Here is a 17,590-nt window from a genome sequence, read left to right on the forward strand (position 1 = left end):
TCCACCTTATTCCCTATCGCCAGAAAATAGGCTTATCTTGTGATTCGTGGAGGAGAGGCACGGGAAGAAATTCGTCTGTCCGCTGCTACTGTAACATACCACAGACGAATTTCTTAATTTTCTTCCAGTTAATCCCCTCCAAGAATCCCGAGATAGCCCCAACTTAAGACGATTGGGATTAAGGTGGATTAGCTGTCATAACCGAGAAAAAATAATTTCCCCACTGTTTTCATCTAAAAGTGATTAATCTAACCTTGATATCTCACAAATGTCTGCGGTAATTCAAATTACGCTTGGAACCAGTTTCCATTTAAACGACACTTTAATTAGGATTATTTTAAATTTGTGTAATTAGTCCAAAATTAACATGTTGTGAAGGAATTGCAAAATAAATGCGAACAAACCAGAAGCCTTCCAGAAGCTATATCAAACCCATAATAGGGACTTGGCAGTACTACATCATGCAACGTCAGTCTACCTTCAGTAGTGCTGAAAAACCTACCAGGAGGAGGGGCTTATATAGCTTTCATTCTGTTAAGAAAACATACCATAATGGCGCTGGGGGCGGAGTTAAGCCCGAATTGCCAAGTCCCTATTCTTCCAATTAGTTGCAACAATCAATTCTCCTTTTCAACAGAGATTAACGCCGATAACGATGAAGACACTTGTACGCGACTCTTAAGTCACATAACACAAGCCTGCAGTGTACCACATGACCACGTCCACGTTTTTAGTTATTCGTAAACCTTCGGTATAATAACCCATAATGTACCCAAAGAGAAAAATTTTCTTGTCCACTTTTAAAAATATATTTAGCCCAAGTTCCAAAGGCCCCACGTCAAGTGATGCTATCTGTCTCTGTTATCCGAACTATATTATCCCTTTCATGCATTATCCTTATATATAAATCCGCCTACAATTCGTCACGTAGATTTTCTTGTCAGAAGTAAATGAACTTAAAGCTACAACTCTATGTTAAATTTTATTTTCAACAAGCCGTTAATATAATTTTAAACATATTTTTTCTTATCAAACACAATTAGAAACTCTCCCAGATAATAATAAATACATTTCAACCGTAAGATTTCTGCAAATCAGAGGCAAAATTCAAAAATAAAGTTTTCGCGAAATCATAATCTACTTCTGAGTCCTTTTTTTCAAGTCTTTGAACACCCCTCCACCCCAAACCCGATTTCCATCTGTTTCCTTCATGTACATGTAAAGAACCTACAGTAGTTGGCAGAACAAAACAGAAGGTGTATAATTCTACCCTACATTCTCTGCACTGTCATAATGGATGGCAACCAGACGAGACTCTCCTCTCCTCTCGTTTTGTTGTGAAATCATAAACGCGTGGGGAAATTTTTTTCTCGCTATAGGATAGGCGACTCCGAGGGGTCGGTCATTCACGAAATCCAACTTAAGAAATAAGAAATCAATAACAAAATCAGAAATCCGGAATAAAATCAAACTTATTTCGCTGATTTCGAAATTTTACAAAAATCCGAAATCAGTAACGAAATAACGAAATCAGAAAATCAGTGAAGAAAAAACCAAATAAAAAAATCATTAAAAAATCACAAAATCAGTTAAGACATCGCGAAATTCATTAAAACAATCACAAAATCCAAGAAAAAATCTCAGAATCCAACGAAATCAACAGAAAAATCTCAAAATACGAGGAAATCACAGGAAATACCTCAAAATCCGTGGAAATATAATCCGACGAAATCCATGGGAATTTATCGAATCTTGAAATGAATCAAAATCCGACGAAATCAAACGATACACGAAGAAATCAAATTGGATTTCGAAATCCCGTACATTTTATCCAAAATATCCAACCCCTCGCTCTACTCCTTACCTCCGACGGCAGCTGACGCGATATATACACTGTTCCAGCTTCGGTGGTCAATTCGAGCAATGCTAGGTCTCTATGGGAGGTAGGTTTTTGCGAACTGCCAACAGAAGAAAGCAATACTGATATTTAGGATTTTAAAACACGATATTCTGTATAATGAAACAAAATATTTGTTCGTCGTTACATAGAGACCTAGTATTGCTTGTGCTGAAAGCCACTGCTGATAACCAATACTGGAACAAAGTATAAAAATCTATAAATACACAGGCAAAAAACAACAAAATAAATCCTCCTCTCACAAAGACTTAAATAACTCATACTCTAATACAAAAAACTTTTTCTGTTATAGTTAAAATATTGATTATCAGAATTAAATTTAAGTAATCAGTCCTATTTCTAGCTTAACACTTAAGTTTTGAGCAAATTTCAGGTTTACAAGTGGGGACCTAAACCGTCTTCCAACCTTATATCTGGGGACATTTGTGTATAAATTATTAGATTTTGAATTAGTGTCGAAGCCTATATGGTTCCATCAAGTATTTCAATTTCATTTTTCACACTCGATAAATTTACAAGTGGGGACCTTCACCGTCATTTCAACTGACAAGTGGGGTCGTTTAAACACACATTTTCAAATTTCATGTATATTATAATTTTATAGTCAAAATATTGATTATCAGAATGAAATTTAAGTAATCAGTCCTATTTCTAGCTTAACACTTAAGTTTTGAGCTAATTTCAGGTTTACAAGTCGGGACCTAAACCGTCTTCCTACCTTATATCTGGGGACATTTGTGTATAAGTTATTAGATTTTGAATTAGTGTCGAAGCCTATATGGTTCCATCAAGTATTTCAATTTCATTTTTCACACTCGATAAATTTACAAGTGGGGACCTTCACCGTCATTTCAACTGACAAGTGGGGTCTTTTAAATACACATTTTCAAATTTCATGTATATTATAATTTTATAGTTAAAATATTGATTATCAGAATTAAATTTAAGTAATCAGTCCTATTTCTAGCTTAACACTTAAGTTTTGAGCTAATTTCAGGTTTACAAGTGGGGACCTAAACCGTCTTCCAACCTTATATCTGGGGACATTTGTGTATAAATTATTAGATTTTGAATTAGTGTCGAAGCCTATATGGTTCCATCAAGTATTTCAATTTCATTTTTCACACTCGATAAATTTACAAGTGGGGACCTTCACCGTCATTTCAACTGACAAGTGGGGTCGTTTAAACACACATTTTCAAATTTCATGTATATTATAATTTTATAGTCAAAATATTGATTATCAGAATGAAATTTAAGTAATCAGTCCTATTTCTAGCTTAACACTTAAGTTTTGAGCTAATTTCAGGTTTACAAGTGGGGACCTAAACCGTCTTCCAACCTTATATCTGGGGACATTTGTGTATAAGTTATTAGATTTTGAATTAGTGTCGAAGCCTATATGGTTCCATCAAGTATTTCAATTTCATTTTTCACACTCGATAAATTTACAAGTGGGGACCTTCACCGTCATTTCAACTGACAAGTGGGGTCTTTTAAACACACATTTTCAAATTTCATGTATATTATAATTTTATAGTTAAAATATTGATTATCAGAATTAAATTTAAGTAATCAGTCCTATTTCTAGCTTAACACTTAAGTTTTGAGCTAATTTCAGGTTTACAAGTGGGGACCTAAACCGTCTTCCAACCTTATATCTGGGGACATTTTTGTATAAATTATTAGATTTTGAATTAGTGTCGAAGCCTATATGGTTCCATCAAGTATTTCAATTTCATTTTTCACACTCGATAAATTTACAAGTGGGGACCTTCACCGTCATTTCAACTGACAAGTGGGGTCGTTTAAACACACATTTTCAAATTTCATGTATATTATAATTTTATAGTCAAAATACTGATTATCAGAATGAAATTTAAGTAATCAGTCCTATTTCTAGCTTAACACTTAAGTTTTGAGCTAATTTCAGGTTTACAAGTGGGGACCTAAACCGTCTTCCAACCTTATATCTGGGGACATTTGTGTATAAATTATTAGATTTTGAATTAGTGTCGAAGCCTATATGGTTCCATCAAGTATTTCAATTTCATTTTTCACACTCGATAAATTTACAAGTGGGGACCTTCACCGTCATTTCAACTGACAAGTGGGGTCTTTTAAACACACATTTTCAAATTTCATGTATATTATAATTTTATAGTCAAAATATTAATTATCAGAATGAAATTTAAGTAATCAGTCCTATTTCTAGCTTAACACTTAAGTTTTGAGCTAATTTCAGGTTTACAAGTGGGGACCTAAACCGTCTTCCTACCTTATATCTGGGGACATTTGTGTATAAGTTATTAGATTTTGAATTAGTGTCGAAGCCTATATGGTTCCATCAAGTATTTCAATTTCATTTTTCACACTCGATAAATTTACAAGTGGGGACCTTCACCGTCATTTCAACTGACAAGTGGGGTCTTTTAAACACACATTTTCAAATTTCATGTATATTGTAATTTTATAGTTAAAATATTGATTATCAGAATTAAATTTAAGTAATCAGTCCTATTTCTAGCTTAACACTTAAGTTTTGAGCTAATTTCAGGTTTACAAGTGGGGACCTAAACCGTCTTCCAACCTTATATCTGGGGACATTTGTGTATAAATTATTAGATTTTGAATTAGTGTCGAAGCCTATATGGTTCCATCAAGTATTTCAATTTCATTTTTCACACTCGATAAATTTACAAGTGGGGACTTTCACCGTCATTTCAACTGACAAGTGGGGTCGTTTAAACACACATTTTCAAATTTCATGTATATTATAATTTTATAATCAAAATATTGATTATCAGAATGAAATTTAAGTAATCAGTCCTATTTCTAGCTTAACACTTAAGTTTTGAGCTAATTTCAGGTTTACAAGTGGGGACCTAAACCGTCTTCCTACCTTATATCTGGGGACATTTGTGTATAAATTATTAGATTTTGAATTAGTGTCGAAGCCTATATGGTTCCATCAAGTATTTCAATTTCATTTTTCACACTCGATAAATTTACAAGTGGGGACCTTCACCGTCATTTCAACTGACAAGTGGGGTCTTTTAAACACACATTTTCAAATTTCATGTATATTATAATTTTATAGTTAAAATATTGATTATCAGAATTAAATTTAAGTAATCAGTCCTATTTCTAGCTTAACACTTAAGTTTTTAGCTAATTTCAGGTTTACAAGTGGGGACCTAAACCGTCTTCCAACCTTATATCTGGGGACATTTGTGTATAAATTATTAGATTTTGAATTAGTGTCGAAGCCTATATGGTTCCATCAAGTATTTCAATTTCATTTTTCACACTCGATAAATTTACAAGTGGGGACCTTCACCGTCATTTCAACTGACAAGTGGGGTCGTTTAAACACACATTTTCAAATTTCATGTATATTATAATTTTATAGTCAAAATATTGATTATCAGAATGAAATTTAAGTAATCAGTCCTATTTCTAGCTTAACACTTAAGTTTTGAGCTAATTTCAGGTTTACAAGTCGGGACCTAAACCGTCTTCCTACCTTATATCTGGGGACATTTGTGTATAAGTTATTAGATTTTGAATTAGTGTCGAAGCCTATATGGTTCCATCAAGTATTTCAATTTCATTTTTCACACTCGATAAATTTACAAGTGGGGACCTTCACCGTCATTTCAACTGACAAGTGGGGTCGTTTAAACACACATTTTCAAATTTCATGTATATTATAATTTTATAATCAAAATATTGATTATCAGAATGAAATTTAAGTAATCAGTCCTATTTCTAGCTTAACACTTAAGTTTTGAGCTAATTTCAGGTTTACAAGTGGGGACCTAAACCGTCTTCCTACCTTATATCTGGGGACATTTGTGTATAAATTATTAGATTTTGAATTAGTGTCGAAGCCTATATGGTTCCATCAAGTATTTCAATTTCATTTTTGACACTCGATAAATTTACAAGTGGGGACCTTCACCGTCATTTCAACTGACAAGTGGGGTCGTTTAAACACACATTTTCAAATTTCATGTATATTATAATTTTATAGTCAAAATACTGATTATCAGAATGAAATTTAAGTAATCAGTCCTATTTCTAGCTTAACACTTAAGTTTTGAGCTCATTTCAGGTTTACAAGTGGGGACCTAAACCGTCTTCCAACCTTATATCTGGGGACATTTGTGTATAAATTATTAGATTTTGAATTAGTGTCGAAGCCTATATGGTTCCATCAAGTATTTCAATTTCATTTTTCACACTCGATAAATTTACAAGTGGGGACCTTCACCGTCATTTCAACTGACAAGTGGGGTCGTTTAAACACACATTTTCAAATTTCATGTATATTATAATTTTATAGTCAAAATATTGATTATCAGAATGAAATTTAAGTAATCAGTCCTATTTCTAGCTTAACACTTAAGTTTTGAGCTAATTTCAGGTTTACAAGTGGGGACCTAAACCGTCTTCCAACCTTATATCTGGGGACATTTGTGTATAAGTTATTAGATTTTGAATTAGTGTCGAAGCCTATATGGTTCCATCAAGTATTTCAATTTCATTTTTCACACTCGATAAATTTACAAGTGGGGACCTTCACTGTCATTTCAACTGACAAGTGGGGTCTTTTAAACACACATTTTCAAATTTCATGTATATTATAATTTTATAGTTAAAATATTGATTATCAGAATTAAATTTAAGTAATCAGTCCTATTTCTAGCTTAACACTTAAGTTTTGAGCTAATTTCAGGTTTACAAGTGGGGACCTAAACCGTCTTCCAACCTTATATCTGGGGACATTTGTGTATAAATTATTAGATTTTGAATTAGTGTCGAAGCCTATATGGTTCCATCAAGTATTTCAATTTCATTTTTCACACTCGATAAATTTACAAGTGGGGACCTTCACCGTCATTTCAACTGACAAGTGGGGTCGTTTAAACACACATTTTCAAATTTCATGTATATTATAATTTTATAGTCAAAATACTGATTATCAGAATGAAATTTAAGTAATCAGTCCTATTTCTAGCTTAACACTTAAGTTTTGAGCTAATTTCAGGTTTACAAGTGGGGACCTAAACCGTCTTCCTACCTTATATCTGGGGACATTTGTGTATAAGTTATTAGATTTTGAATTAGTGTCGAAGCCTATATGGTTCCATCAAGTATTTCAATTTCATTTTTCACACTCGATAAATTTACAAGTGGGGACCTTCACCGTCATTTCAACTGACAAGTGGGGTCTTTTAAACACACATTTTCAAATTTCATGTATATTATAATTTTATAGTCAAAATATTAATTATCAGAATGAAATTTAAGTAATCAGTCCTATTTCTAGCTTAACACTTAAGTTTTGAGCTAATTTCAGGTTTACAAGTGGGGACCTAAACCGTCTTCCAACCTTATATCTGGGGACATTTGTGTATAAATTATTAGATTTTGAATTAGTGTCGAAGCCTATATGGTTCCATCAAGTATTTCAATTTCATTTTTCACACTCGATAAATTTACAAGTGGGGACCTTCACCGTCATTTCAACTGACAAGTGGGGTCTTTTAAACACACATTTTCAAATTTCATGTATATTATAATTTTATAGTCAAAATATTAATTATCAGAATGAAATTTAAGTAATCAGTCCTATTTCTAGCTTAACACTTAAGTTTTGAGCTAATTTCAGGTTTACAAGTGGGGACCTAAACCGTCTTCCTACCTTATATCTGGGGACATTTGTGTATAAGTTATTAGATTTTGAATTAGTGTCGAAGCCTATATGGTTCCATCAAGTATTTCAATTTCATTTTTCACACTCGATAAATTTACAAGTGGGGACCTTCACCGTCATTTCAACTGACAAGTGGGGTCTTTTAAACACACATTTTCAAATTTCATGTATATTGTAATTTTATAGTTAAAATATTGATTATCAGAATTAAATTTAAGTAATCAGTCCTATTTCTAGCTTAACACTTAAGTTTTGAGCTAATTTCAGGTTTACAAGTGGGGACCTAAACCGTCTTCCAACCTTATATCTGGGGACATTTGTGTATAAATTATTAGATTTTGAATTAGTGTCGAAGCCTATATGGTTCCATCAAGTATTTCAATTTCATTTTTCACACTCGATAAATTTACAAGTGGGGACCTTCACCGTCATTTCAACTGACAAGTGGGGTCGTTTAAACACACATTTTCAAATTTCATGTATATTATAATTTTATAGTCAAAATACTGATTATCAGAATGAAATTTAAGTAATCAGTCCTATTTCTAGCTTAACACTTAAGTTTTGAGCTAATTTCAGGTTTACAAGTGGGGACCTAAACCGTCTTCCAACCTTATATCTGGGGACATTTGTGTATAAATTATTAGATTTTGAATTAGTGTCGAAGCCTATATGGTTCCATCAAGTATTTCAATTTCATTTTTCACACTCGATAAATTTACAAGTGGGGACCTTCACCGTCATTTCAACTGACAAGTGGGGTCTTTTAAACACACATTTTCAAATTTCATGTATATTATAATTTTATAGTCAAAATATTAATTATCAGAATGAAATTTAAGTAATCAGTCCTATTTCTAGCTTAACACTTAAGTTTTGAGCTAATTTCAGGTTTACAAGTGGGGACCTAAACCGTCTTCCAACCTTATATCTGGGGACATTTGTGTATAAATTATTAGATTTTGAATTAGTGTCGAAGCCTATATGGTTCCATCAAGTATTTCAATTTCATTTTTCACACTCGATAAATTTACAAGTGGGGACCTTCACCGTCATTTCAACTGACAAGTGGGGTCTTTTAAACACACATTTTCAAATTTCATGTATATTATAATTTTATAGTCAAAATATTAATTATCAGAATGAAATTTAAGTAATCAGTCCTATTTCTAGCTTAACACTTAAGTTTTGAGCTAATTTCAGGTTTACAAGTGGGGACCTAAACCGTCTTCCAACCTTATATCTGGGGACATTTGTGTATAAATTATTAGATTTTGAATTAGTGTCGAAGCCTATATGGTTCCATCAAGTATTTCAATTTCATTTTTCACACTCGATAAATTTACAAGTGGGGACCTTCACCGTCATTTCAACTGACAAGTGGGGTCGTTTAAACACACATTTTCAAATTTCATGTATATTATAATTTTATAGTCAAAATATTGATTATCAGAATGAAATTTAAGTAATCAGTCCTATTTCTAGCTTAACACTTAAGTTTTGAGCTAATTTCAGGTTTACAAGTGGGGACCTAAACCGTCTTCCAACCTTATATCTGGGGACATTTGTGTATAAGTTATTAGATTTTGAATTAGTGTCGAAGCCTATATGGTTCCATCAAGTATTTCAATTTCATTTTTCACACTCGATAAATTTACAAGTGGGGACCTTCACCGTCATTTCAACTGACAAGTGGGGTCTTTTAAACACACATTTTCAAATTTCATGTATATTATAATTTTATAGTTAAAATATTGATTATCAGAATTAAATTTAAGTAATCAGTCCTATTTCTAGCTTAACACTTAAGTTTTGAGCTAATTTCAGGTTTACAAGTGGGGACCTAAACCGTCTTCCAACCTTATATCTGGGGACATTTGTGTATAAATTATTAGATTTTGAATTAGTGTCGAAGCCTATATGGTTCCATCAAGTATTTCAATTTCATTTTTCACACTCGATAAATTTGCAAGTGGGGACCTTCACCGTCATTTCAACTGACAAGTGGGGTCTTTTAAACACACATTTTCAAATTTCATGTATATTATAATTTTATAGTCAAAATATTAATTATCAGAATGAAATTTAAGTAATCAGTCCTATTTCTAGCTTAACACTTAAGTTTTGAGCTAATTTCAGGTTTACAAGTGGGGACCTAAACCGTCTTCCTACCTTATATCTGGGGACATTTGTGTATAAGTTATTAGATTTTGAATTAGTGTCGAAGCCTATATGGTTCCATCAAGTATTTCAATTTCATTTTTCACACTCGATAAATTTACAAGTGGGGACCTTCACCGTCATTTCAACTGACAAGTGGGGTCTTTTAAACACACATTTTCAAATTTCATGTATATTGTAATTTTATAGTTAAAATATTGATTATCAGAATTAAATTTAAGTAATCAGTCCTATTTCTAGCTTAACACTTAAGTTTTGAGCTAATTTCAGGTTTACAAGTGGGGACCTAAACCGTCTTCCAACCTTATATCTGGGGAGATTTGTGTATAAATTATTAGATTTTGAATTAGTGTCGAAGCCTATATGGTTCCATCAAGTATTTCAATTTCATTTTTCACACTCGATAAATTTACAAGTGGGGACTTTCACCGTCATTTCAACTGACAAGTGGGGTCGTTTAAACACACATTTTCAAATTTCATGTATATTATAATTTTATAATCAAAATATTGATTATCAGAATGAAATTTAAGTAATCAGTCCTATTTCTAGCTTAACACTTAAGTTTTGAGCTAATTTCAGGTTTACAAGTGGGGACCTAAACCGTCTTCCTACCTTATATCTGGGGACATTTGTGTATAAATTATTAGATTTTGAATTAGTGTCGAAGCCTATATGGTTCCATCAAGTATTTGAATTTCATTTTTCACACTCGATAAATTTACAAGTGGGGACTTTCACCGTCATTTCAACTGACAAGTGGGGTCGTTTAAACACACATTTTCAAATTTCATGTATATTATAATTTTATAATCAAAATATTGATTATCAGAATGAAATTTAAGTAATCAGTCCTATTTCTAGCTTAACACTTAAGTTTTGAGCTAATTTCAGGTTTACAAGTGGGGACCTAAACCGTCTTCCAACCTTATATCTGGGGACATTTGTGTATAAATTATTAGATTTTGAATTAGTGTCGAAGCCTATATGGTTCCATCAAGTATTTCAATTTCATTTTTCACACTCGATAAATTTACAAGTGGGGACCTTCACCGTCATTTCAACTGACAAGTGGGGTCTTTTAAACACACATTTTCAAATTTCATGTATATTATAATTTTATAGTCAAAATATTAATTATCAGAATGAAATTTAAGTAATCAGTCCTATTTCTAGCTTAACACTTAAGTTTTGAGCTAATTTCAGGTTTACAAGTGGGGACCTAAACCGTCTTCCTACCTTATATCTGGGGACATTTGTGTATAAGTTATTAGATTTTGAATTAGTGTCGAAGCCTATATGGTTCCATCAAGTATTTCAATTTCATTTTTCACACTCGATAAATTTACAAGTGGGGACCTTCACCGTCATTTCAACTGACAAGTGGGGTCTTTTAAACACACATTTTCAAATTTCATGTATATTGTAATTTTATAGTTAAAATATTGATTATCAGAATTAAATTTAAGTAATCAGTCCTATTTCTAGCTTAACACTTAAGTTTTGAGCTAATTTCAGGTTTACAAGTGGGGACCTAAACCGTCTTCCAACCTTATATCTGGGGAGATTTGTGTATAAATTATTAGATTTTGAATTAGTGTCGAAGCCTATATGGTTCCATCAAGTATTTCAATTTCATTTTTCACACTCGATAAATTTACAAGTGGGGACTTTCACCGTCATTTCAACTGACAAGTGGGGTCGTTTAAACACACATTTTCAAATTTCATGTATATTATAATTTTATAATCAAAATATTGATTATCAGAATGAAATTTAAGTAATCAGTCCTATTTCTAGCTTAACACTTAAGTTTTGAGCTAATTTCAGGTTTACAAGTGGGGACCTAAACCGTCTTCCTACCTTATATCTGGGGACATTTGTGTATAAATTATTAGATTTTGAATTAGTGTCGAAGCCTATATGGTTCCATCAAGTATTTCAATTTCATTTTTCACACTCGATAAATTTACAAGTGGGGACTTTCACCGTCATTTCAACTGACAAGTGGGGTCGTTTAAACACACATTTTCAAATTTCATGTATATTATAATTTTATAATCAAAATATTGATTATCAGAATGAAATTTAAGTAATCAGTCCTATTTCTAGCTTAACACTTAAGTTTTGAGCTAATTTCAGGTTTACAAGTGGGGACCTAAACCGTCTTCCAACCTTATATCTGGGGACATTTGTGTATAAATTATTAGATTTTGAATTAGTGTCGAAGCCTATATGGTTCCATCAAGTATTTCAATTTCATTTTTCACACTCGATAAATTTACAAGTGGGGACCTTCACCGTCATTTCAACTGACAAGTGGGGTCTTTTAAACACACATTTTCAAATTTCATGTATATTATAATTTTATAGTCAAAATATTAATTACCAGAATGAAATTTAAGTAATCAGTCCTATTTCTAGCTTAACACTTAAGTTTTGAGCTAATTTCAGGTTTACAAGTGGGGACCTAAACCGTCTTCCTACCTTATATCTGGGGACATTTGTGTATAAGTTATTAGATTTTGAATTAGTGTCGAAGCCTATATGGTTCCATCAAGTATTTCAATTTCATTTTTCACACTCGATAAATTTACAAGTGGGGACCTTCACCGTCATTTCAACTGACAAGTGGGGTCTTTTAAACACACATTTTCAAATTTCATGTATATTATAATTTTATAGTTAAAATATTGATTATCAGAATTAAATTTAAGTAATCAGTCCTATTTCTAGCTTAACACTTAAGTTTTGAGCTAATTTCAGGTTTACAAGTGGGGACCTAAACCGTCTTCCAACCTTATATCTGGGGACATTTGTGTATAAATTATTAGATTTTGAATTAGTGTCGAAGCCTATATGGTTCCATCAAGTATTTCAATTTCATTTTTGACACTCGATAAATTTACAAGTGGGGACTTTCACCGTCATTTCAACTGACAAGTGGGGTCTTTTAAACACACATTTTCAAATTTCATGTATATTATAATTTTATAGTTAAAATATTGATTATCAGAATTAAATTTAAGTAATCAGTCCTATTTCTAGCTTAACACTTAAGTTTTGAGCTAATTTCAGGTTTACAAGTGGGGACCTAAACCGTCTTCCAACCTTATATCTGGGGACATTTGTGTATAAATTATTAGATTTTGAATTAGTGTCGAAGCCTATATGGTTCCATCAAGTATTTCAATTTCATTTTTGACACTCGATAAATTTACAAGTGGGGACTTTCACCGTCATTTCAACTGACAAGTGGGGTCGTTTAAACACACATTTTCAAATTTCATGTATATTTTAATTTTATAATCAAAATATTGATTATCAGAATGAAATTTAAGTAATCAGTCCTATTTCTAGCTTAACACTTAAGTTTTGAGCTAATTTCAGGTTTACAAGTGGGGACCTAAACCGTCTTCCTACCTTATATCTGGGGACATTTGTGTATAAACTATTAGATTTTGAATTAGTGTCGAAGCCTATATGGTTCCATCAAGTATTTCAATTTCATTTTTCACACTCGATAAATTTACAAGTGGGGACTTTCACCGTCATTTCAACTGACAAGTGGGGTCGTTTAAACACACATTTTCAAATTTCATGTATATTGTAATTTTATAGTTAAAATATTGATTATCAGAATTAAATTTAAGTAATCAGTCCTATTTCTAGCTTAACACTTAAGTTTTGAGCTAATTTCAGGTTTACAAGTGGGGACCTAAACCGTCTTCCAACCTTATATCTGGGGAGATTTGTGTATAAATTATTAGATTTTGAATTAGTGTCGAAGCCTATATGGTTCCATCAAGTATTTCAATTTCATTTTTCACACTCGATAAATTTACAAGTGGGGACTTTCACCGTCATTTCAACTGACAAGTGGGGTCGTTTAAACACACATTTTCAAATTTCATGTATATTATAATTTTATAATCAAAATATTGATTATCAGAATGAAATTTAAGTAATCAGTCCTATTTCTAGCTTAACACTTAAGTTTTGAGCTAATTTCAGGTTTACAAGTGGGGACCTAAACCGTCTTCCTACCTTATATCTGGGGACATTTGTGTATAAATTATTAGATTTTGAATTAGTGTCGAAGCCTATATGGTTCCATCAAGTATTTCAATTTCATTTTTCACACTCGATAAATTTACAAGTGGGGACTTTCACCGTCATTTCAACTGACAAGTGGGGTCGTTTAAACACACATTTTCAAATTTCATGTATATTATAATTTTATAATCAAAATATTGATTATCAGAATGAAATTTAAGTAATCAGTCCTATTTCTAGCTTAACACTTAAGTTTTGAGCTAATTTCAGGTTTACAAGTGGGGACCTAAACCGTCTTCCAACCTTATATCTGGGGACATTTGTGTATAAATTATTAGATTTTGAATTAGTGTCGAAGCCTATATGGTTCCATCAAGTATTTCAATTTCATTTTTCACACTCGATAAATTTACAAGTGGGGACCTTCACCGTCATTTCAACTGACAAGTGGGGTCTTTTAAACACACATTTTCAAATTTCATGTATATTATAATTTTATAGTCAAAATATTAATTACCAGAATGAAATTTAAGTAATCAGTCCTATTTCTAGCTTAACACTTAAGTTTTGAGCTAATTTCAGGTTTACAAGTGGGGACCTAAACCGTCTTCCTACCTTATATCTGGGGACATTTGTGTATAAGTTATTAGATTTTGAATTAGTGTCGAAGCCTATATGGTTCCATCAAGTATTTCAATTTCATTTTTCACACTCGATAAATTTACAAGTGGGGACCTTCACCGTCATTTCAACTGACAAGTGGGGTCTTTTAAACACACATTTTCAAATTTCATGTATATTATAATTTTATAGTTAAAATATTGATTATCAGAATTAAATTTAAGTAATCAGTCCTATTTCTAGCTTAACACTTAAGTTTTGAGCTAATTTCAGGTTTACAAGTGGGGACCTGAACCGTCTTCCAACCTTATATCTGGGGACATTTGTGTATAAATTATTAGATTTTGAATTAGTGTCGAAGCCTATATGGTTCCATCAAGTATTTCAATTTCATTTTTGACACTCGATAAATTTACAAGTGGGGACTTTCACCGTCATTTCAACTGACAAGTGGGGTCGTTTAAACACACATTTTCAAATTTCATGTATATTTTAATTTTATAATCAAAATATTGATTATCAGAATGAAATTTAAGTAATCAGTCCTATTTCTAGCTTAACACTTAAGTTTTGAGCTAATTTCAGGTTTACAAGTGGGGACCTAAACCGTCTTCCTACCTTATATCTGGGGACATTTGTGTATAAACTATTAGATTTTGAATTAGTGTCGAAGCCTATATGGTTCCATCAAGTATTTCAATTTCATTTTTCACACTCGATAAATTTACAAGTGGGGACTTTCACCGTCATTTCAACTGACAAGTGGGGTCGTTTAAACACACATTTTCAAATTTCATGTATATTATAATTTTATAATCAAAATATTGATTATCAGAATGAAATTTAAGTAATCAGTCCTATTTCTAGCTTAACACTTAAGTTTTGAGCCAATTTCAGGTTTACAAGTGGGGACCTAAACCGTCTTCCTACCAAATATCTGGGGACATTTGTGTATAAATTTTTAGATTTTGAATTAGTGTCAAAGCCTATATGGTTACATCAAGTATTTCACACTCGATAAATTTACAAGTGGGGACCTTGGCTGTCATTTCAACAGACAAGTGGGGTCTTTTATACACACATTTTCTAATTACATGTATATTATACTTTTGTAATTAAAATATAGATTATTATCATGAAATTTTAGAAATAGGATCTTTACGGTTCCTTCAAATATTTGAAGATATTTTTTTAAACTAGAAAATTTTACAAGTGGGGACCTTCGCTGTCATTTCAACGGACAAGTGGGGTCGTTAATATACATGTTTTCAAAATTCATTTTAATTCACTTTTTTTAATTAAAATATTGAAAATTATGATGAAATTTACATTATATGTAACGTTAGTCCCATTTTAAAATGTGGGGAACTTGGCCATCTTTTTAATGTACATCTGGGGACATACAGTTTTTTAAATCGAGTTAATGTTTTAAACGAAGTTAATTTAATGAAGCCTAAAGAATTAGGAAAAGTAGTTTTCGTACGTCAAGTGTAATTAAATTATGAAAAAATCACCGTTCGGTCTGTGAGATACAAGATTTTATATTGTTATCGCTGAATAATGTATATTTTGTATTTCTAAAGTAGCGACATCTATATGTGCTTATTGTAATGAAAACCCATTTTTGAGCCCCCACATGTACGCCGAAGAGACCATATGGTCCTCATTTCGTACAACTGGGTACCCGGGTGTGTGAAAACCTCTGGCGACATCTCTCGGATATGTGTTAATTTCCATGGTCCCCACTTGTAATGTGAAAAGACCAAGTGCCTTACAAGTGGGGACTTTTTTAAAAAAATTAATTTGGGCTCTAATTAGTCTAATTATATCATTTATCTAATTACTTACATGTGAGGACCTTAAAATGTCCCCACATGTAAGTCGGGTCCCCACTATGTGGGTGAAAAGATTGTCAGAATCCCCACTTGTCAATCGTATGCAGACGCCCCCACACACCCCGACACGGCCGTTACAGAACCTCTCCTGGACTACGTCACAACGAGAGGTAAAAATGTACAAAAGTTTAAAAATAACTAAAAAAAAATCTCGGACTTAAAATACTTAAGGTTTAAGCGTTTGAAAGTAAGCAGTTCTGGCACAAAACAGAAAAAAATAATTACAAGTTATATACAATATTAGTGAAATCCTATTCACATCCGTGAATAAAATACTGAGAAACACACAACAAAAAAATTCTTAAGGGGGTAAAAGTACCTACTATGGATTACCGTAGCGGTCTGGTTCGCGCACGGTAGAACGAAGACACATATGGCGATAAGGGCGTCGCGAATTAGGAGGAAAGGTTCTGCGGTGGTCCTTTTTCCTCTTCGGGGCGCGACGTTTCGCTGTAACTTCCCGAGCAGTGCGAACTGGTTCTGAGGGAGTCAGATTGGGACTGCTCCCTAGACTTGTCTCACCCTCTCGTTCCACGTATTCTTTCATTTTGACTACGTGGTGGGTACCCAGGTTTTGTCCCTTAAGAGAGTACACCGTGAAATTTACGGGAGAGTTTGCGTTTTGACCCCCTAGGCGAAAAGGCCCGTCATGGAGATCACCGAGTTTCACGCCAAAACCCTTTGAAGCATCCGAAAGGTGGTGCGTTTTCAATAGAATTAGGTCACCCGGTTTAAACGTAATTTCGCGTCGGTGTTGGTCATAGTACTTCTTTTGTTTCTCCTTTGATTTCCGAATCTGCTCTACGACTTTTTCGTTGAGATGGTCAAGCCTCGATCGGGTTGTTTCAATGAATTCCCGTTTCTTTAACGAACGAATTGGGGGTAATTTCTCCGCTAGGAATCTCTCCAGCGGTCCACAGAGTTTCCTCCCCGTGGCCAATTCCGAAGGCGTGACACCTGTCGTTTCATGTACGGCGCTCTTTATCGCAAAGGCGAAATCCGTTACATAAACGTCCCACGTCATTTGGTCATCCTCAATGTAGGCGCGGAGCATTGGTTTTAAATCACGATTAATTCGTTCGGTCGCGTTCGTTTGGGCGTGATACGAGGTGGTCCAACGCTGACGAATACCCCACGATTTGCAAATCGAGTCCATTTCGTCCGAAATAAACTGAGGGCCTCGATCCGATAAAAGAT

This window comes from Phalangium opilio, unplaced genomic scaffold (assembly GCF_054372755.1).
Source record: "Phalangium opilio isolate 3A_F unplaced genomic scaffold, DU_Popi_V2 ptg000063l_1, whole genome shotgun sequence".
Lineage (NCBI taxonomy): Eukaryota > Metazoa > Arthropoda > Arachnida > Opiliones > Phalangiidae > Phalangium > Phalangium opilio.